The 23,797-nt window shown below is 40.4% G+C and overlaps 1 long non-coding RNA gene across 1 annotated transcript in view; it reads left to right on the top strand.

Annotated features, from left to right (window-relative positions):
- The window catches only part of LOC149692725 (uncharacterized), a 54,435-nt gene that overhangs the window by 24,021 nt on the left and 6,617 nt on the right, over positions 1 to 23,797 (top strand). The window contains exon 3 of the long non-coding RNA XR_016382858.1: positions 14,394 to 14,434. This is a non-coding gene — a long non-coding RNA (uncharacterized LOC149692725). The remainder of the gene's footprint in view (positions 1 to 14,393; positions 14,435 to 23,797) is intronic.

The raw sequence follows: 23,797 nt of genomic DNA, 5'->3' as shown, positions 1-23,797 counted from the left end.
TTTCACGCGTAAATAAATATCCCCGATATTTCATCCAAATTATCCTGTTAAACAAATTCAATCTTTCTTCCATTAATAAAAGGGAACTGAGCTGGGGATAGATTTTGGGTTTTTTGGGGAATATTGTTCTTGTAAGAGGAAAAGCGTAAGGTGTGGAAAGGAAGGCGAAGATAAATGATGCGAACGGAACCCCTTTCGGGCTTCTAGCCCCCGAGCTTCGGGACTCAGACGTACTTAGAATGAAATCACAGAAAGCTGTCTTCCTTTTCGGAAACGATAGATCGTAAAAGAGGCGCGGAAGGAGGAGGAGATGGTGCTGGAGAAGAGGAGCATCGGGATTGGAAATATACAGAAATCGATAATTTGGTCCATGGGATGGGCGAACGGACGGGGGAAGGCATTTTTACCGACAGGGCGACACATCAAATCGACCGTACTCATTGTCTTTTTCTCTTCCCCCACCTCTCTCCCTCTCCTTTTTCCTATTCTTCTTCTTCTCTCTCTCTCCATCCTTCGCTCTTGGGCTTCTTTTTTAATCCTATCATCTTTAATCCCCTTATATTTAGGACAAAAAGGGGTGGACTATCCTCGAACTAAAACGGGGGGTTCCAGATAAAGTTTAACCGTGTGGAACAAGCTTGACCTCGCCTCGTACCCCTTTTTTTAATTTTGGGGTATTGAACCCCCATTTTTATTGTCAGGGGGGATTCACTTTCTTCTTCTTCTTCTTGTGTCCTGAAGGACAATATGTACAGGAGTGATTGATGGATGGATGAGAAATTCCAGTTTCGGGAAATAATAATTTTATATTGTTGTAAGGAGAATGTACCTATATGGGAATTTTTGGAGAATGCCATTCTGAAAAGTGATGAATTTCAGGTTGTACTTCCCCTTTTTCTCTGTGTTAAATTCAACTCTTTCTAAGCTAGAGAGGGTGCTTTTAAATTGATTTTATATATAGGGGGCTTTCTTGGGCTTTTACCCCCAAATGTTTTAAAGATTGAATTGATCATTTTCCTATGGGGAAAATTGACCTTACATAGATTGTAACTATGTTTACTATAGTCTACGAGCGCCTTGGAAAAACCAAACCACTCAAAGATTGTAAATTATCTAATTTTTTTGCTCCATCGATAACCTGGTTCATGGTTAAATTGTAACCATTGGGAACCAGATTGATTTATAAAAAAATTCAGAACTTTCACATTTTCCTTCCGAATTTTATAAACTATTTCCGGAAACTACGGTAGAGTTTTTAAAATTCTTTCAAATATATTTTTACTACTTTTGACGCTGGGAGCGAAAACTAAAAGGTTTTTGGGGGGGGGGGGTGAAGGAGGCTCTCTCTCCCTGGCTTTTCCCATAAGAGTATATACAGGGTGTAAAACGTCATCTAATCTAACGTGATTCGACGTTTTCCGTTTTCCCCGGGCCCACTTCTTTTTAGTTGAAAAGCGGGGGTTTGAGGGTTGCTTCTCAGTCACCCTTTTAGCTAACCTTCTCCCTCCCCCTGTTCTTTACTAAGCGTATACGAAGATATATTCTTAGAAAGGGTTAATATTACGGCGTTTCCTTGACTTATTTCCTTATACCTTCCAAGATTACTAACGTTTATATAGACTCGAAATTGACTGTCAAACTTTTCGACATTTCTTCTTTTAAAATTCATTTCTCTCTCTTTCTCTCTCGCTCTCTCTCTCTCTTTGCTCTTTTCTTATCACGAGGGTTGAAACAATATCTCGGAATTCTGTCCCAATCCCCTTGAGTTGTATCCTGAATGAATCTATTTAATTTTCTCGCGAATATTCATTAAATTTAGAAAAATTCCGATATCTATTAACTCAATTCGTTTTTCTACCGTAAATAATGAGGGTAAAGGGAAGATTACCCATTCTAGGATAATATGAAACGCACCCAAAGATTAGCTCACCACCAGAAATTTCAAGAATTCCAAGTATTTACGCGGAATTTGGTTTACCGTTAGAAAGTTTGCATTGAAAAAGCGCTTTTTCAATATAAATTTTCCACTTCATAAAACCCATTATATAAATTTCAATATTCTTGTAAGAATTTAGCCAAATTCTTGATCACGTGATCAACGCCAAAAAGAAATGAAAATAGGTATTTGGCGTGGCGTTGTATATACCATTTATTTGTCAAAAATATATATATATAAAACGATGCAGGGAGAAAAAAAACTGGTAGTGTTGAGAAGATAACAAAAAAAAATCAATTTCATATATATAGAGTGTATCTTACCCGTAAAAGGTGAGGCATCCCTCTGTCTCTTCTTTTCGAGTCTCCTCCGCATCTTCTCTCCATCCTGGCTGACGTAAATACCTTTTTTCCAACGACGTCTCTAACGATTTCAAAATTCCTATATCTAATCCCTACTCTTCAAGACCAAAAAAAAACAAAACCTTTACAACAAAATCCATTTCGACTTTTATATTAACTTAAATGACGTGATGGGGCTCAAAAAATAATACTCCGACGTTGGCTAGACTTTAAATTTTCACAGTATATTTCTGGCGAAAAAAAAACCATTTTCCAGGTCCGATATATGGGATAAAAAGTAAAAAAATCTTCTGTTGGAGCGTCGCGTCGAAGCGTCCGCACTCTTAGAGGTCCGTAGCACCTTCTAACCGTTGTCTCGGAGATTTTTCCTAGGCGCTAGTACGTGAAGGATAACCGCTAGATGGAGGGGAAGCTCGAGAGCCGACGGAAAAGCATCCCTTCGATATAAGTTACCATGGAAACGAAAAAACCCCGAGAGTTAGGCATTGAAATTCACGCGCCTGCCGACCGTGTAGCTAGAACTGATTATGGTAATATGGTGGAAAGCTCGTCTCGCTACCCCGTCTTATATAAGGATGGCGAATTCAATCGCCTCTGCGCATGTCTTAATATCACCTATAAACCTAGGGCGTTGTTGGCGTTGCGTTTGGCGGGCTATAACCTTACCCCCCCCCCCACGTGCAGCATCCATGTCCTCCTAGAAGTTTGAGATAGGCTATGGATGGGGGTTTGATTCATTGTAAAGGGATGTACTACCTTAGAAGTCGATGAACCACCCCTCTGTCAACCCTTACCCCGGAATCTATAGACTATATACTCTATGGGAAAAGTTTGGAAAACTGTACTAGATAGCGACAAGAGGGATATATATATATATATATATATAGACCGTTGCTTTTGACGAAAGAAAGGGGAAAAAAACCCCTACTATATGGTAAAGTAAAGTTGTCTTTGCTCACTTATCTCTCGAAGCAACCTTTTATCCTTTTCTCTTCCTCAGTCCCAAGAGTTTCACTTCCGGTTACTTCTATAAGAGATTCTGATTTCAGTTAACATAATATGCATTATTTCGCTTTGTATTTTACGTTTTAATATTTGTTTGAACGCAATATTTTCGAAATAATTTGTAAGCAACAATTTTAATTAGCAATTTCAAAAAGTTTAAATTATGGTATAGGCCTACATTCGTGAATTAAACGTAAAGTTCTGGTGTTATTACTCGACTCCTTCGACTAGTGGTTAAGAACTCTCGATGACAGAGAGATCTTTACCTTAAGGCCGGTGATGTCTTAGACGACTGCATGGGGATCAGTACCACCGATAAATCTACATTACCCAGTTTTCCATCCCATCGCGATATAGCTTCATCCCGCTCTTCTTCCGCTAACCGGCGCCCCAATATGATCCACCCTACTAAAGTATCCGTACGTAGGCCTTCTTTATTCAATCCCCTTAAGAATATTGAAGATTCGGGACATAAAGGGGCCAACTTTGTCTTAAGGATGATTGAATGAAACGAATTCATGTTAGATATGTACCACCGTTCTTGGAGGAATACGTCGGGCAGCGCGATTATTATCAGGAAACGGATGGGGGTGGTAGCTGGGATACCTTCCTTGGCTAGCTGTCAAAAACGGGGCTCACGTCCCGCTCATTTATCATAGGGGCCCCTATGACGTTAGGGCCCCCACGAAGGGAAAACTCGCTCCACATCAACGTCCTTCTATATTTCTTTCTTGGATACAATGTAAAAAAATATAGAACATTTAGGCGAGAGTTCTATAGGGTAACGTTTCACGTGTATGTGTACATTTTAGAATTGCGTGGTTTAATTTCTTTTTCTGGTTCGAGTTTTACCAGCAAATGTAAGGATTTGATTCCATCTAATCCGAACTCGACTTCTCGGAAGCTCGAGAGTAAGGCCAGGGATGGAGGTTTTGCTCTAAATTTCGGTTGCTACAGACAGCGTGTCGCCTAGCTGACGCTATACCCCAACTCCATATACGCCCTTTCACCCAATCCGCCGTTTTCGCGGAAAATTGTCTCTCCTTTTTTGGCGGGAAAGACTGGAAGGGATTTTGCCATTTTGGTAACGCGGATAAAGAGAGGGATGTTGGTGCGGAGCAAGGTCATTGAAAGGTCAGGGATTGTTATTTATAGTAAATATGGAAATAAGGAATTGCTTTGGAATTTCTCAATTGTTATTGAACGCTGTGATTATATGGGGATCGTGCGAGTATTTGCCGAATGACGAGTGCTATGAACTTCTGGCTGATTATCCGCTTCCATGGGGCAATGAATACATTGACGTGAAAAGTGAATATTGTTTAATTCTGGGCGACCTTTAACCTCTCAATGGGATCTGAGAAAAACGAAAAGGAGAGGAGGGTTAGCTCTAACCTAAAATAAATATTGAGTCTATTAGAAAGCTATTCTTCGTTTCTTTATTACGTCCGATCCTTTGGCGTCTGACGTATACAATGAACCTCTACAGCTAACTGCGGATAATACCTATATATTCTCTCTCCCTCCCCCCGCTCTTATAATATTTCTAGAGAACCCCTGGGATGCCGAGGGTGGCGAGAAAGGATGGGAGAGAGGGGGGCACATTCTCGGGGATATAAGTTGTGTTTTTATTAAGACTGCCGACTCGCTGTTGTACTCTAGGAAGCGGATTATTACTTATAGACGTCTAGATGGCGTTTCTCGTTGCTAGAAGAAATACCCATCGTCCAATCAGGGTGCGGCTGACGCGAATAAGCGCCATACTTGGGGGAAATGTATTATAATATGGCTACTACGTATTTACTCTCGTTAGTTAAGACTAAATTCGGCCGGTTTCTGTGGACGGAGGAAGAGAATAATAAGGAAAAGTGTGGCGAAAGAGTTAGCCGAGCGTGCTTACAGCGATAAACGCAGTTGCTGGGGTGCAGTGCCGCTTGCCGGGTCTAGAGGGAAAGGGGTTTTGGGGTGTCGCGTTTTTGGGGGAGAAGGAAGAGATAGATCCTTACGCGTTTGGGGGATATACCTCCTGCCCCGGTCTACGGTGCTGTTACTGTTGGACGACAAAAAAAAAGGTAGCTGGAGCTAGTTTCATTCATATATAGGGAAAATAAAGGTTACGCTCTCAACCTCAGATGGTTGAGAACAACTCGAGAAAGATGCGGATTAGCTTTTTAGGACAGGGTATTGTTAAGTAGTAGTGTACAGGTAGCAATGTGGGATTGGTTTAAGGTTACGTCAGTGAAAATTGGCCAGAAAGATCAGAGAATACAAATATGCACCAGAAATATCAGGGAATAATTTAAGGCTTAATGGAATCAGGATATTTGATTTTAGTGAGTAGTTTGAAAATTTTCGTTGCAATAAAAAAGTGATTTGATAGTTTCTATAGCTACGGGAATCATCATTATTCAAAACTCTAATTGATAAACAAAGGAACACCATCTCATCTTGAAGTTGTATCTATAGGTGTTGCCGGTTTTCCTTTCAGCGTCAGAGGCTGAGAAAAGTTGCGCGTGGAGGTTTTGGTTGGTGGGGAAGGTGGGTAGAGTAGGCGGGGGGTGGTGGTGTTAGGTTCGGGATGAAAATAATTGCTTTGCCGCCACGTGATCGGCTACTTTTTCCGGGAGGAAGAGCCGCAACCGACCAGTTTGGTTTATTCTCTGTAGTTGCGCGTTGCCATACCATAGTACCGCGTGGCTAGCGAGCACCGCCGTCCGCGTAATTCGAAATCTCCCTTCCTTTTGTAAGACAGGCCTAACTCTACAATCTCTCCCTAGTTCGCTAAGGGAGGATGATGGGAACACCGAGCGCAGCCAGTTTCGGGGTAAAAGAAAACCCCGAAAAAAGATCAATAAGTCACTTGAACGCAAAAACTGGAGTGCTGCTGGTATAGTGCAGCGGAGGGTAGTTACCGCCTTCCGTGTTAAGGCTTGCCAGCGAGTTACAACCATGGACTTCTAGTTTTAAAGCGGACCGGAAGTCAGCATAGGGGAATGCGTCTTTATCTTTAAACAATGCCTTGAACTAAGGTAATTTCCATAAGAAAATACAGCCCTTGATGCCCTACTTTGTTTCTAACGATCCCATTGAGATCTAACAGTGCATTATTTTATTACATATTTTTGTATCGAGAAATTAAGACAACTCTGTTTTCCTATCCCCTTATAGGGAATATTTATAAGATCCATGTTAGAGCTAGTTCTGGCTGGCATCTGGTGCTCGATCGCCAAGGCACCCTGGGATACGCGGATTTTAACGCCTTCAACGTTTCATGCACACGCGCGTATTCTCTTTATAAGGATGTAGGCGAGCTTCTAAAGTTTAGAATTCACTCTCTCTCTCTTGTTGAAGATAAAAAACCGTCCCCTTCTATCTTAGCTGATTTTTATTAGACCAATTTTTCTTCTCGTCACAAGGGGCGAATTTATTTTTTCCCCCAAGTAGACCTATTTTTAATTAGGTTATGACGAAATTTGATCCTAAAAAAAACATAAAATTAGTAAATTATATTGAAAACGCCTGGTGGGTGGCTGCTCCTTGAACAGTGGTGTTTTGCGGGTAAAACATTTCTACAGGCGCTCGTAGGAAATGCACGGGATGATTTCCCCTGAATGTGGGCTTTCCTGTTAATACAATTATTATTTTAAAAAATCATTATTTTTAATTAATTTAGATTAATACACAGTGTGAAATATTATATTATATAGTATTATAAAGCATTGTTCTTCAAGCGCGCCTTCCTTAGTAGTACGGAACAGATTCAATTTACCTATTTTTTTATAACCTAAGGGCGCTATCCTAGTTTAATATTTATTGATCATAAATAGCCTATAGACCTTTTCGGTGATTATATCGGTTAGCCTTCGCTAATACATTACATTCTATACATATCTAATCCGTAAAGTGGTAGCTCGTGTTTCGGATTAAAGAAGCGCATTATCTATTCGCACGCGTGAATTTTTTATAACCGGGTTACCATTCTCGTGCAACTCAATATTATTTTTATATAACAAAAGGCGCGGTGTAGGACGGAGGGTCACGTGGGCTAGACTTAAATCTAAACCTATTTCACGCCTGGAAAGAATCTCTCTCGACTGTTTTATATAGTTAACAGCGCGAAAATAATTCGCCTGTCCTTTTTACCCCCCCCCCCGTTTTTATATCAACCCCTCTTATGCCACTACTTAAGACGAAACCCCCCCCCGCTCCCAGAACCCCCATGTACGCCACTTTCAAGGATCCATAGATAAAATAAACATAATTATTTTTTTAACAAAGGGTTTTGGTGTGGTATAACGCGGGAGGAGGGGGGAGGGTTCACCGCCCGCCGATATCAAGGCTTACTATTCTCTAATTTTTTTATTTAATTGAGTTTTAGGTTAGTTTATTTTCAATATCTATGAACATTTTCAACTAGAAAGTTCCGCTTCCTTTTTAAAAGTAAAGTAGCCCTTCTTGCCCTTTAAGGTAAGAGAAGCACTAGCCTTGAGCTCGGACCAACCAACCCCCTGACCATTGGCTAGTTATCTACGCAATTTATCCTTGGGTTTCTCGAGCCCGTAACTTCCATACTGGTCATTTCTGGGCACCCACCTCCTCCAGCTCTTATAGTGGGTTAGCTTTTTTTTTCTAAGATATCAGAGCTTGAGGTACGCGCTTCTGGTCATCGGGTTTCACTTCCTATTTTTAGATCGAAAACGTTGTAACTCCATAAATGGGTCCTTTCGTAATTCGTAACACTAATCTAAGGGTTTTGCGTATGTTCACGAAAACTATATTTCATTTCACGCGGGAGACCTTTTAAGTCACGTGATTTCGAGTTTCGAGTAATTTCACGTGAATTAGAGTATATATATTTTCACTTCCTTTGAAAACTTCCGATCAAGATGACGAAAACTAAAAAAATACGAGTTATTACTATTTGCTACCGGAAGTGTGGACAGTGGCCATCGCCACCAGGGCTGCGAATGTTATCTTTGCGGCTACTTTTTGGGGGTGTTATAGCGTATATCATAGTGGAGGGGGGGTAAGGCGTTAGTGCGTAGATCAAGCTAGCTATAGGCTCGAGAAGAAATGGTCGCCTATAGGGGCAATAAAAAAAGGTACGAGGTGCCTGTTGTCCAACGATAACAAATACAATACATTTATGGCCAGTTTTACCCAACGCGACAACGGAGTACACCGGGCCCACCCTCTGATATAATAGAGGAGTGGCGCCTGACCACCCCTTCATCCCCTACTTACGCCGCAAATCCAGAAATACGCCTCTCTTATAACTGGCCTGGACATAATTTGGCCCCGTTCGGACACCAAAATAAGTTTCGTTTAGTTCCCGTAAATGAAACACCATGAGATAACTTCGTAGAACGAGTTTAAGGCGCTATTCAAAGGCATTGCGAATTATTTTTTAAATGAAAAATCTGCTCCCTGGATTTATTTAAAAAAAGCTCTCAAACTATATTTGGTTTTAAACATTTATAATTTTCTTATAATTTGTAAAATATTTTGGCTCTCTGTTGTATACGATTAAGTTGATGCGAACGCGTCCAAGGAAGTGATGTCCGAATATGAGAGTAATGGAGCGGGTTGAGGAGGAATAAAGGCTAGCTAGGAAACGAGAGAGAGAGATATGTTCTGGTTACGGGGACTGTGTACACAAAATCTGAGCAGTATCTCTGTACCTTCTTATTATATCAACTTCAAGCAAATAGCGAAAGAGATAAGAAACCGATTAGACCTTTTTAAGTTTGTTTCTTAATGGCGTTTTCTCGTGGGATGAATTGGCCCCGCGAACATTTAGCGTAATAATATCTTTGAAGAACTCTCTCTCTTCTGGTTTCGCTTTCGCCCGCGCCTTTATATTATTTCTTTCACTGTTTTCATCTCCCATTTAACGCCTCCTTGCTTTTGAAATGCAAATAAAACGCTTCAGCTATTTCGCTAAAAACATTTATCGCGCCATATTTAGAGCGGAAAAATGTTATACGCGTTTGGCCTATTATGACCTAAAGTGACCATTAGTGACTTCTTGAATATTCTCGAAAGTATTAAATGAATTCGGAATATTTCTAAGCTACATTTTGGGTAAAAGGAGAATATCCTAAAAGGGAAGAAGGGAAAATAAGAGGAAAAGGACTAAGAGAGTTAAAAGGACCCTGAAGATTGGCGTTTAATGTGGCATCAGATCCTAAAGGAGTCGCTCGTCGATGGGGACGCTGAGAGGCTGAACTGAAGAGTAGCCTCTTCACGCCCCATCGTACTCCGCACGCTCTCATCTTGATGAGAAGGGGGCTTCCTTTCCTTAACCTCCCCTCCCTCCCATTCTCCACCATAAAGAAGCAATTATTGCTAAACACGAAACTCTTATTAGGGAAAGTTCGCCAACGCCAAACATCGTTTATTATCAAACCCTACTTTATTTTCTATACTATATATATACATACACTCTCTTTCTCTTATCTTTTCTATACCAGAATTCTAAGCGAGCTGCGCTAACTTTTCGCCATCTCATTCCCAAGATGCCTCTTTAACAAAATGCGCAACAACTTTTTAACCATGATATTAGTCCTTGAAAAATATTGTTGGAATTTTACTCAACAGATAACTTTAATTGTATATTGACCGAAATACACTATTATTATCAGAAATGTTTATACTCATGCATGGCGCGCTAATTTGTTGTTATTCGCGATGTTTATCAAATGTTTCGAAATATTAGGCTTAAGAAGTTAATTTAGGGCCTAATATTCCCATTCACACATCGTCACGTGCTAGCTATAATTCTCTGTTATTGACTCCTTATTTTCTTCTAGTTTCAAATTTCAAATTAATCGATTATTTATTTGTCTAATTTATATTTTAAATAGTGTTAGGGCCTTTCTTGGTTGGCGGTAACATATTGCAATATTTGAAACCTTATATGGTAGCTAGAAACTGTAAAATAATTTTATAAAACGTAAGGTAAAAGTTCTAAAAGAAACTTTGCTTTTTAGAAGTAAAGAAAAAAATTAAATATATATTTTTTAATACTTGTTGATGATATTGAGGCTTGCTTTTCTAAGAACATTAGCCCGAACATTTTTTTCTCTCTCTCTACTAAAACTACCATCCTCATCTTGATGTCCATTAAAAAATAGCTCGCATGCACCCCAACTTGGACCCTTTGCCACCCCTATACTATAACCCTAACAAGAAGTAAATTAACAGTGAAATTATCTTCTATTCTTTCGTACGTTGATTGTCAATAACGTCACCTGAATTGGTAGAGATAGAACTTTGGTGTAATTTACTTTAGTCAGGTTGGTACTTAAAAAAAAAGAGAGAGAGAGAGAGATTTTAAAAAATCCTGGGGCTAATGACTCTGCTAGCGTTTTCGCTGACTTGAAATCCCTTCCCAGGCTACCGTTGCATGGAGTTAAAAAAAAAATAAGAAATTTTGATTTCTTTTCCTAAATACAAGTTCTTACCCTTCTTATTTCGTGCAAGTTTTTTTTGACAATACGTTTCGAAAGAGGTTTTTAGGTTTATTACTTTGAGAGATCGCAGTGGCTTTTACCCATGAAGGTTGCCACAATACCTGGGAAAGTCATTGAATTTAAAAATAGTAATATTAAAAGTCAGGAAATGATAATATTGATTAGGTACTATCACGATCTAGCTATTTATTATAAGTTCATGACATATACTAGCCATTTTTGAACACCAAACATTCTGAATCTCTCTATAAAACTAATAAATGAAATCCGTTCAAAATAGGGATCTTAAAACTGTTTGACTCATCTTGTTTATTTCACCTTTCTCTCTCTCTCTCTCTCTCTCTCTCTCTCTCTCTCTCTCTCTCTCTCTCTCTCTCTCTCTCTCTCTCTCTCTCTCTCTCTCTCTCTCTCTCTCTCTCTCTCTCTCTCTCTCTCTCTCTCTCTCTCTCTCTCTCTCTCTTTCTCTCATAAACCCGTGTGCACGCTATAGCTAGCTAGACTACTTGAAAATTTCGTCAGAATAAATTTCACTTAAAACCTCACTCGTAATTTGGTCGCGGGAAAGACGATAAAGCAGAAGCGGAGGGAGAGAGCTTCTTCCCCCCGTCTTTAGAAGCTCCTTAACTTTTCCCAGTTGCATGGAAAATCCCCATGAAGATTAAAAAAAAGAGAGAGAGAACCAAGAGATTCTTAAAAAAAAAATGACTATAGGAGGAAGATGGTTAAAAGAAAAAATCCCACTAGTCAGTACAGAGACACGCTCCGAAGGGCAAATACTTTTATCCAAGGCTTAAAAAATACTAGCGAGACTTTTTAACTGCCGCTTAGAGAGAAAGAAGTAGTTCTCGTTGCTGTTTACAGTAGTAATAGGGCTTTAAAACAAGATGTAGGCTACACTTTGATTTTTATCATTTATATGGTATTCTTTATACTATTTTAAAGGTTCGATTTCCTTCCAATTTCGTAAAAACCGGTCATATTAAGATCAATAACCTTTTTGGTACCTGGTATGAAACTACGTAGGCATTAATTTATTATTAACTATAGTTTTAATTGATAATTAAATCACAAACTCGGCTTTATCCCGCGGAGCAATACACCAGGGAACTATATTATTTTGAAAGGGTTTAAAAACGAAAAGGGCCTTTAGCGCGCGCGAGATTTTTAAACACTTTGTTAATTAAAAACAAAATATTGCGGGAAAAGGTTTGTCGCGCTTGTATGACGTCAAAACCATCTCCAGTCTTTACTCACGTGTCTCGTGGTGGTTTTACAAGGACATTGGCAAACATTTTTTTATTTATTAATTTCTTTTAAGCATCGTTTACATAAATTAAAGTGTAGGCCTACATCTATTTATTTAATTAATTTTTATATAAAGGGAAAGTTATAGGGAACGTATCAAAAGATATAAATAATTAATTTTAATTGTATTGGTGTGTATAGTTATTAGACAAATACGTGTATATACATTGTAAGAATGCCAAAAAGGCTTATGATGGTGAGATGCTATAGCGTGTCAAAATCCTCTTAGTAACCATGGCAACCATTCAAGGATAAAAAAATCTTACATGGCGTAGCGACGAAGTAAGTGTGTAGCTTAAAGGAATAGTCTCGCGCGTTTCTTTTGTGTCTACATGTAGATTATATTATGGTTAGGTTTATTTCGAATCCGAATTATCTCGCAGTGGCAATAGAAGACATCGCGTTGCGAAGTAGGAATAGGATTTGGAGAATGAGATCGCGCTGGGAATAGTATTGGTAGGAGGGAAAGAAGGAAGAAAAAAAAACCTCATCACCTCCATGGTGGTACGTGTTAACTGTCGCTTAAGACCCTATTACCCGCCAACGGGATATCTGGGCTGGGGAAAAAAAGGGAAACTTTAGTGTAGTGTTGCCGGTTGGTTTCCCTGGAGGGAAGATTCGTCCCAGAATGAACTGTTGCTTTTGCCGTAGCCTTGTTTTATCTCGTCCGATAAAGACCTTCGGTTTGACTTTTTTCGCTTTAGCTTCGGAATGTCATGGGACACTCTTAAGACAAGCCTACCATGCCCTGGGACAAAAATTAACGTTCCTCGGATACCCTTTGGGCTTTTGCCGCCTAGCTCCTCATCACTTCGTTGGTTTAGCGACACTGCCCTGCTTTTTTTCTTTTATTTTCTTCAATCTGCAGCTGGAATGTACTGTGGTGACCATATTGTTACGTTTACGAAGTGTGTCTGTTTTTTAGGTTGATTTTTAGACTGGGTTCGTAAAACTCGGTGTGAATTTTCTATGGAAAGTGTAGTTTCTAATGGTACTGTAAATTTTTCTCTATCCGCTTCAGGTAGAAAGTTGCACTCAAATAAAAATACGGGATTCGGTGACCACATTAGGCCTATTATGTTTGCGAATTTTCTAATTTTTCGGGGTTTTCCTTTTAATGTAATTTCTAAGATATTTTTAAGGCTGGGTTTATTATACTTGGAGCAGTTACGTTACATAACGCAAAGCGTACTTTCTAAGGGTACTTAAATTTTTTCTCTATTTGCTCTTGGGAGATATGTTGTCGATGCACGTCAATGAAACGGTACCATAGACATTTGCTCGTTCAAAAGAGTTGAAGCGCGAGAGGATCCAACTGAAGGGAATAAAAATAAGACGTGAAGTCCAATAGGGGAGTGAGTGACCACTGTCCAGTGTCCTCTTCTCCTCCTCCTCGCCCCCTCCCCTCACCCGTTCCCCCTCTTTTCTTATCGGTCAAGCGAGCGAATCGCGTTCCATCCGGAACAAAATGAGGTTGGGAAGAAGCTCCGGGGCTTTATTCGGATTTAAGCTTCTTCATCTTCTTTGACCCCCATCATCCTCTTCCTCCTCCTCCTTCTCACGTGACCATGCTATTACTGGCATACCTCTACTATAAACTCTCCAAAATCCTTTCCAAGGGAACGGACACTGTCCATCTTTGCGTATAAGGTGGGATTAGTCATAAAATTTTATTCTATGATGGTGTTTATTGACTTTGAAGGAAGTGTTAGATCCCTCGTACCATTGATGGAGTTTGGAATTTTTTTATTGGTCATCGGCTTAAGAGTGTGTTGCGTGTACAGAGCCCTAAAAATCTATTAACCTCCTAGGCCGACGACCAAAGTTTTTTTAATTAAAACAGAGTCAAGCTAGTAATGGCGATGTTAATCACGATTAACATAATGGGGACTGAGAGAGAAAGGCCTTAAGCTTTGCCTTCCAAAAGATCGTTCCGGTTTCCGGACTGTATGTATATATTCCTTCCACCCGATCAATGATCAGTGCCACAGTATTATGATAGTCCAATGAAAATCATGATTATTCTATTGTACCCATCTCAGAGCGAAAACATCGGATTGTACGAGCGTTACAACCGAACTAACTTATGTTATTCATTTTAGATTCCAAGAAACCTCTTATCAGTTGGCTAATCTATGTTTTAATCTTAATCTAACTTATTATTACTATTAACTCGTTTTTTAACATGTTGTGACTATCGCTTACAGGATCTTAATTGTACATTTATTATTTATTTGAGTTTAATTTCATATTTAACACGATAGTTATCTTCAAGGAATTAACTTAAGTTTGCACCTTTTTTTGTTGCAGCTGGTAAATTCTAGGAGTTTCATGGAAATCTGATGGTGATTGTAAGTCCAAATTTCGTGTTTTTGTACTCGGTTATTGAATTCCTATAGAATCCAGTATTTTAGAGTTGTTGACATCATATCCCTATATAACAAATTTCCAGTTTTGTTCGCGCACCCTTTGTATTTATTTCCGTCGTCTGCTTGCGATATCAAATTCGGGCTTCCCTTAAAATTATTATAAAACCATAAGTCATTTTTGCTCCAAGAGCTTCTACGTATAAATTCGTAATTTTTCTGGTTCGATTTTTTTTTCTTTGAGGGACATAGGTACATGTCCTTTCTTTTGAAATCTTCTGTAGACTTTTATTCCCTTTAAAAAAAAAGGTCGAGGCGATGTTAAGGGTGGCCGAGGGAAGAGACCTCGGGGTGGGCAGCGGGCCAAGGGGGCTGGCCGAGCCATAGCTGACTTCCGAAGGTAATGGGCCAGTAATGGCACGGACAATACGTCACCCCGAACAGCGGGGGGTACCTTCTTCCCCGGACTATTTTTTTCCAATAGGCAACTTTTACTTTATTTGTTACTCCGCCTCAATTTCTATCCCAATGTCGATTTAAACTGACCAAGAATTTATGTCATTCACAAATGAATATTTTATTCTAAATTTCACAGTAAGTAGAAGCGGTTGAGAATGTTTTATTGAATTTGAAACAAAACAATATCTAGAAAAGCCACGCGGATATTTTAACTATTTAGTAGTTTTAGTGCCTTCGCATTGACAGGAAGTATTTGTCTGTTTCCGGTCCCGAATACCGCCGGTTAGCTTAGCTAGTGCTGCACGTAATAACAGTCTCTATATTCATGGAGAAGTGTTTGGTTTAAGGGTATCTGTCGTCGCTTTTTTTCTGAGCGCTGTTCTTTTTCATTTTCTGTTCTGAAGACAGAAAGCCCTAGAATGAAACTCCTTTTTACTTTATTTTCTGGTCTATGTAACAATATGATGGTACGTTTTCACTAAACCCCCAAAATCTGCGACTCTTTTTTTACCATGAGAATATTACCTACATTCACATTACACTCTTTATACCTATTGGCCCTCACCATGGGTGGATTACTTCTACGCCAGCTAGTTTTAATTGACTCAAAAAATATATATCAAAATGGTGTATTGAAAATCACGTATAGTATAGTGATTTTTATCCACGTATCTTTTATCCAAATAATTCAATTATTTTTATTACAACACCCTGTACCATTATTACCACCAGCCCCGTGCGCGATTTCTATCTGGGCTACAAAATGGCCGTTATTTTTCATTAAAACCATCCTCTTGCATTATAAAGGCGCGTGCAATTTGGAATAAATTTGCGCACTGGCCTAGACGTGACCTACCTTTCACGGGTACATCCTCTTGAAGAATTGAACCAGCAAACCTATCTCCGTACCAATACAAGAATACCGAACTCTGAGACCGTAAAAGGGGACCAAGGCTTATACCGAACTTAAATATTAAGAGGCCCTAACTCTCGGGTAAAATTTATTATTAAAGACGAACATTATGAAAAGCGAGAGGGGTTCTCCCCCCTATAAACTGCACCCCCCCCCTTAAATATTCTGGCAGTAAGTAATGTTTGTTCCAACTCCCACGTACGTACCTTGATTCTAAGTACATCTCGCTGTAGCAAGCCGAGATTATTTAAGTATGTTCTGAATATTGAATTTAGAAAGCTAAATCAATGAGCTAGTACTTGCTCGAAACAAAGCCTTAAAACGTTGCTACCTTCTTACTCGAATCTTCGGTACTCGGGAAATGTTTGTAGCTGAATCCCTATGATTACTCGCGTGAAGACGAGCATACCGATGAATTAAGTTCAATACAACACGAATATTGATCCGCCCTTTTACTCCACGTTCGCAGACTCGCCATATGACGAACATCCTAAAATATATTCTCACGTTGTTTAATTCTTGAGGTTTATTTAGTTTTGAATTTAAATTTTATTCAAGAGAATATTGAATTCATTCTCTGGTATATTTTTATTCGCTTTTCCCTGGTCTAACAGCAAGCGAGGCTTTCCCCCTGAGAGTCGATGGTGCACCTCCGTTTCTATATAGATACCCCGGAAGGAGAGAGAGGTTAGGCTTAAGAGTGCGTGGTTCCTTCGGTTCTGACGTGTTCCCAAAACTCCCTTAATTGTGGGTGACACGCTGTCCACTTTCTCCCCAAAGTATGGTCTCCATGGAAACGACTAAAGCTGCTTTAGCATCTGTTCTTTCCATTCTTATTGGCAACGAATCCCTCCTGCTTGCCAACTACCATTTTTCCTCGCACAACAATCGCGAATAATCGTAATAATTAAGTTTGATTTCTCAAGACATTTGAAGGGTCGTGAATGATATTTGGGAGCGTGTTCTTCCTCACGACTGGGTAGTCTAATCTCATGACTTATCAATTCTTAAAGCGCGTGGAATTAGGCCTTCAAAATACAAACGATTTTTTCTTCTATCAAATTAAGCCACAAACAAAATTTTCATCAAGTTCTGAATTTAAAAGGCGCGGTAGATATTTATAATCAAACGCGTAATATATTTTTGAAAAGTCGGTCGGGAAAACCAATGCTTACGCGGCGGCTAGCGAAAGGATTATCGCCCATAGTAAACGTAATAAGAAGAAAAATGGTTATTCAGAGGTCCATCCTTTGCCTCTCCCCTCCCCCCTGGAATATCACAAAAGATTCATTACTCAAAGCACGATGAAGAAAAGCGGGAAATTGAGACGCAATCCCGAAATCGGCCTCGATCCATCAGCCAAATGGACCATTTCAATTTAAAGCTGCAAACCTATGGGTAGAGCAGAGCTATACGGAGGTTGAAGCCACGGCTCTCTTATCATCGAAAAGGCCCATTTACCCCGCATGATACCAGCGTAACATTGTCACCCCCAACGACTACCTTAATTCACCATGTGACTGATCATAGCGCTAGCCAGTTTCCCTAAGGACAAAGGGAACAACTTGGATCTTTAAAAAACACTCCAGCTTATACGTAAGACACCGAGCTAGTCGATGTCGACACTAGAAAATTTTTAATTACTTCCTTTTGCTATGAAGAAGTTATTAGCATTTTGCAAAATTTCCTTCCAACGTAAGTTTGCCATATTTAAAACGCGTTAATTCTATTAATGGGGCGTTTATTAAAATGGCAAACTACGAGTGAAACTGACCAATGAAGGGACGTACTATAGAAAACCGCAACAATTTTGCGGAAGCGTTCACTGTTAAATTAGATTTCCCCGGCTAGTTTTAATAATGCTGTCAGCATCAATTTACGCGGAACTCTATTAGTATCGTCACATATTATATACCAGATCCTTTTCCTTCAAAGATGACGCGTTCGCACCTCCATGCTCAAAAAATGAAAAATAAAACCCATAACGAATGTCCGACACCTCTTCAAAGTTAAATTAGTCTTTATTACGATTGGTTCTTGAGTCAGTCTTGAGCCAATGACGTCATTGCAAAGCTATCTCTCGCGTTCTAGAACATCGTGTCAAACCAACTTTTAAATGGGAAACCACAGCGCGCGAGGTGACGAAAATTAAGCAGTCAAAATAACGCGCGGGAAAAGATATAGGAAAAAGACCACGTGCTTTGGTTAATTGCTGTTAGCTTTTAGTAATGAAGCCTAGCGCGTGGAAAACTAAGAAAAAAAAGAGGGTGGTGTGTGTGGGGGTGTCATTTGGCGCGAGATACCACCACTGTGACTGTGCCCTGGAATGCCAAGTAGGTGGTTGACTTTGGGGGGCTACGTTCTACCCAATTTGGTTTAGGCGCGAATTGCTAGGACGGGTAGGTGAAGGGGGGGCGGAAGGAGAGGGGAGGGTTGCATTTTGTAATGACTGAAATCTATTAAAGGATGGAATGTGAAAATGACCATTTTCTGGGTTCCCAAAACGTTGTTATTCTAATTCGAATCTCTCTCACTCTCTCTCTCTCTCTCTCTCTCTCTCTCTCTCTCTCTCTCTCTCTCTCTCTCTCTCTCTCTCTCTCTCTCTCTCTCAGTCCGTGTACGTTTCACACCAACCCCTGCATGGCTCTAGAGTTATGTATGATACGCGTGAGATGAAGCCTAATCTACTAACGCGAATTAATTACGAATTTACAATGAATATTTTGCGTGAAAATCTTAACTGAACACCCGATTTCTTTTTCACTGAATTTTTTGGATTTTCAAATTGGTCAAGTCAAGTGTTTTTGGATGATCCAGAAGTGAGATGAGACTAGAAGTACTGAGATAACCAAATTCTTCACTTGGCGAAAGTGAATATTCTTGATAACACACCAACAGTTGGCCCTCTGGTAGCGATTTCTGAATTTCCCCTCCAAAACGTGAGACGCTCGCGGCGGTAGACGGCCGAACTAGATTCAAGCATCCGCGTCCGTGTTCCGCGGCTTTAGGTTGAGGGGAAGGGGGTAAGAAATTTTTTTGGAACTCGACCAATTTTTTTGGAACTCGACCAATTTTTTTCTCTCTAGTTTTAGCGGCATAAAATCCTCAAATTTGTTCACTAGTGCGAGGATCTACTACCAATGCTAGAGCCTTTCACTTCTAGTCTCATCTCACTTCTGATGATCTTATAACCTATAAGCTTGTACTTATCGTCTTTACGACGTATTCATTTAATATTCAACGGTGTATTTAAATATATTCTCATTGTACGCGAAACGCGTGTTTGGAATACCAAAAGGAATCTTTCGTCGACCAAGTCCTTACTTATTATTCCATACTTGAATACTACGAGGAAGCACTGGATTCCAAAACTGCGGGAAACTGCGATGCTGCTGTGGTGCCTGGTGATGGAATACGTTTAACTCGAGTAAATAATGCGCGTATAGTTGGGACCTCGTTTCTTATCCCAATGTCATTTCCCAGTTCCCCCTAATATCGCTTCATTACATCGAGTATATTAAACTCTATTCGTGAAAAATCACCAGAATTATATCGTGTTTAAGTTTTTAGAGTTAATTAAGAGATATTAGCGTCGCCTCAGTTTTGGAATTGCATAACCCCCGCCTTTATACGCGTTAGCTCCAATTCAAACGACGCTATCAACTTAATCTCGTGAATAGTAATTATAAGAAAAAAATATAAACAATTTCGCGCGAGACAAATAGGGTATTTTCACGAGAATTTTAGCTCCTTTTGAATAGCGCCACGTATTTAATGCAGTTTAAAGGCGAGTTGAAATGACGCCGAGGTTTTAGAGTAAAAAGGTCTAACGTTATTAAATAAAATAATTTGCTTATAGGCAAGGCTATAGGCCTATATATAAACTAAAAATTCATTAAGATTGTTGCTTTTAATCGCTTATTACGAGTAGGATGCCGCGGAGCTAGATGGGATTGAAATCATTAGGGGAAGAATGCGTATTTGTTAAAAGACAATGAAATATTTTGCATAAAAGAGCGAGTATTAGTCCCACCCTTTTCTGTAGAATTCGTTTTGGGAATGGGGGGAAAGATAATTAATGAACGCCCCCCCCCCACCATCCCCCAAACCCCGTTTCGCGTTTTAATTGGCCTACTGTATAGACTGGTTGAATTGGGTTTGGCTATTAGCGGTTTCAATCGCTCGTAAAATGTATACAGCGGATCGTGACCTCATTAAACGATTCTCCACTATGTATTTAACCGAGGCTTAACGATCAAATTGAATTTATTATTTATATTTAAACCCCGGTTTAAATAAAGGCCAACCAACTCAATATTTTGATCCCATATTATTATCCCTTAATTTAATGATTTTGAATCGATGTTTTCCACTTGAACTAGGCTTAACTATACCATATCTGTAAAACATGACCCTACTAGGCCTAGTAGTTAGGGATAATAATACTGCACTAGCTTCAAATAACAAACGGTTCGGGTAAACGTGTATTACCAACCTAAAGTTTAAGATTACCTTTACCATCAAAACGTTAAGTTGTTAAATAATAGTAATCGCCATTTTTTTCCTGAAATATTTCTAAGTTCCCTATTGGCTATCTCGGCGTCCCACCTGACCCATAATGCACTGCTGCGGGCTGTATATAAATACATTAGATATTTGTCCCCCTAAATGTGTTTTTCCAAGGCACCACCGACGGTGGTCATTTCCCGTAATTGGTCCTATTAATATTATATATTCTTATCATCGTGTTTTTAACACGAAACGAAAACGTGTTTACACTTCGTAAGCTCGGGTCATTTTATCTAAACGAGTTGGGCTGCCCGACAACGGAGGAACGGGACAGAGGGGGCGAGATAAAAATGACCCTTAGATATAAATGATTCGTCCACTCTGAAGAACCGAATAGGGTTAAAGAGTCCGTAATCTTTACCTTTAATATCCTTTATTCTTCATAGACGAGTGGATAGTGTTTCATAAACCCTTAAAAATGACCCTATTAGAAAAATCTCAGTGTCATGGTATTTTAGCTACCGTTATAGTTGTTTAAAAACTCCTATAGGGGGTCGGACACTCGGCGACAATAGTACGAGTGCGAATTTTCAAATGGCTCAGCGTAATTTTAGTTAAATTTAATAATGTAATTAGTTAATTTAATTCTTAAATATTTAAGGCTAATAACTAATATCCGACCCCTTAGCCCTCTTATCCCGAGTTTACTACAGTGTTACTACATGGAAGTTTTCGTCTAATTACGTGTCTCAAATGAGGTAGTGCTTTAATTTTTTCGCCCGTAATAATCTAACCTTTAAGGGCTGGTCGAGAGTTTAAAGGGGCGTGGCTTCTTCAGCTCGAGTTTCTCCAAGCGAGAGAAACGGTGGCCATTTTCCAAAAAAGAGAGAGAAGGGGGGGGTTGGGGAGAGAAGGTAGTAGAGCGTCCCGAACGATTAAAAAACGCGGAAGCGCTCTTCCACAAATTGCCAACAGCGGTTTTCCGCTCGATTATAGAAGCTGAGGGGAAAAACTGGAGCGCTTCCATCTTTCTAGAGCTGCTTCCAACGAAACCATGGACCTTTTCAATTTAATGATCGGGCCGTCGCAAACCGCCTTTGCATAGTCTGGAGAATTGTTTTATTGAGATACTGGGTTTAATTGTAGGTAGTGTGCTTCTTTGGGAAGGTCTATCCGTGCACTGGTTTTATCTTATCTCTTTTTATCTCAGTGAGTTTCATTGGATCACCGTGATTTGTAGTGAGTTACAATGAGTCTAGTTAGGATTCCGTGAGTTCCATGGGGTCTCCGTGGGTTTCAGTAGGTTTCTACAAGTTCCATGGGGTCTCCGTGGTTTTCGGTAGGTTTCTACGAGTTCCGTGGGGTCTCCGTGTGTTTCGGTAGGTTTCTACGAGTTCCATCGGGTCTCCGTGGGTTTCGGTAGGTTTCTACGAGTTCCACGGGGTCTCCGTGGGTTTCGGTAGGTGTCTACGAGTTCCACGGGGTCTCCGTGGTTTTCGGTAGGTTTCTACGAGTTCCACGGGGTCTCCGTGGTTTTCGGTAGGTTTCTACGAGTTCCACGGGGTCTCCGTGGTTTTCGGTAGGTTTCTACGAGTTCCACGGGGTCTCCGTGGTTTTCGGTAGGTTTCTACGAGTTCCACGGGGTCTCCGTGGGTTTCGGTAGGTTTCTACGAGTTCCACGGGGTCTCCGTGGGTTTCGGTAGGTTTCTACGAGTTCCACGGGGTCTCCGTGGGTTTCGGTAGGTTTCTACGAGTTCCACGGGGTCTCCGTGGTTTTCGGTAGGTTTTTACGAGTTCCATGGGGTCTCCGTGGGTTTCTGTAGGTTTCTAAGAGTTCCATTTGGTCTCCGTGGGTTTCGGTAGGTTTCTAAGAGTTCCGTGGGGTCTCCGTGTGTTTCGGTAGGTTTCTACGAGTTCCATCGGGTCTCCGTGGGTTTCGGTAGGTTTCTACGAGTTCCACGGGGTCTCCGTGGGTTTCGGTAGGTGTCTACGAGTTCCACGGGGTCTCCGTGGTTTTCGGTAGGTTTCTACGAGTTCCGTGGGGTCTCCGTGTGTTTCGGTAGGTTTCTACGAGTTCCATCGGGTCTCCGTGGGTTTCGGTAGGTTTCTACGAGTTCCACGGGGTCTCCGTGGGTTTCGGTAGGTGTCTACGAGTTCCACGGGGTCTCCGTGGTTTTCGGTAGGTTTCTACGAGTTCCACGGGGTCTCCGTGGTTTTCGGTAGGTTTCTACGAGTTCCACGGGGTCTCCGTGGTTTTCGGTAGGTTTCTACGAGTTCCACGGGGTCTCCGTGGTTTTCGGTAGGTTTCTACGAGTTCCACGGGGTCTCCGTGGGTTTCGGTAGGTTTCTACGAGTTCCACGGGGTCTCCGTGGGTTTCGGTAGGTTTCTACGAGTTCCACGGGGTCTCCGTGGGTTTCGGTAGGTTTCTACGAGTTCCACGGGGTCTCCGTGGTTTTCGGTAGGTTTTTACGAGTTCCATGGGGTCTCCGTGGGTTTCTGTAGGTTTCTAAGAGTTCCATTTGGTCTCCGTGGGTTTCGGTAGGTTTCTAAGAGTTCCACGGGGTCTCCTTGAGTTTCAGATTAGGTTTCAGTGGGTCTCCTTGGGTTTCAGTGTGTATCTTTGGGTTTCAGTAGGTCCCAATGATTTGAATTCGTGACTTTAATAGAGTTTCAACTTGATTAAAATCCATTTCATTAAACCTCCCTATTATTTAATCGACTCTTATAGTAATACGAGACACGCGAGTTTTAGTCCCTCAAGTACAATAATATCCTCCACCAGGTGCTTCTGGCTTGTAAGAATCTCACCACTTATCGCTTTGGTAAATAAAAGCCCGGCTCTAATTTAGAAAATTCCTTAATGTTTCTCAATTTTCTGGAATCTATATCTCTCTACTCGTACGTACAACCAAGAGGATATTAAACCTCCCAAAAATAGACGATTCTATTATATAATATGGCGAATTTAATTTCGTAACCCCCCCCCCCCCTTCCTTGAAATATGATGGCCGTTAAATTCCTAATGTAACGACCTCCGCTCGTGAGTTTCTTACCACGCGGTACACAAAAAATGAAACGTAACTCATTCCAGGATTATATTATAATTTCTCGTTTAATTTATTTCTAAATTAATCTGGTCTAATTTCTTCGAATAATACGGAATAATATATGTCCTATAAAAGGAATTGCGGTATGGATATAAAACAAAAGTAGTAATGTTTGTACAAAATTCTATTTCCTGATTTGCTGCGCGTATCTTTCTACTTCCCCTCGAACCCTTTTACTTCCGGTGGAAGAAAGAGGGATCCCCATTGTCTACAATAGCTCCCCCCTCTTCTCCATAAAACAGAGGAGAAAGAATCTGGCTAGTATTTCTCTCTGATTGTAGTTTGCCTAACATTAGAATAGATCATTAAACGCAGGCATCCCATCTTCCTCCTCTCCATCTCTCTCTCTCTCTTGCGCT

The sequence above is a fragment of the Phalangium opilio genome, unplaced genomic scaffold (genome assembly GCF_054372755.1).
Source record: "Phalangium opilio isolate 3A_F unplaced genomic scaffold, DU_Popi_V2 ptg000024l_1, whole genome shotgun sequence".
Lineage (NCBI taxonomy): Eukaryota > Metazoa > Arthropoda > Arachnida > Opiliones > Phalangiidae > Phalangium > Phalangium opilio.
The sequence above is the reverse complement of the archived record's forward strand: the minus strand, read 5'-3'. Positions and strand labels throughout refer to the sequence as shown.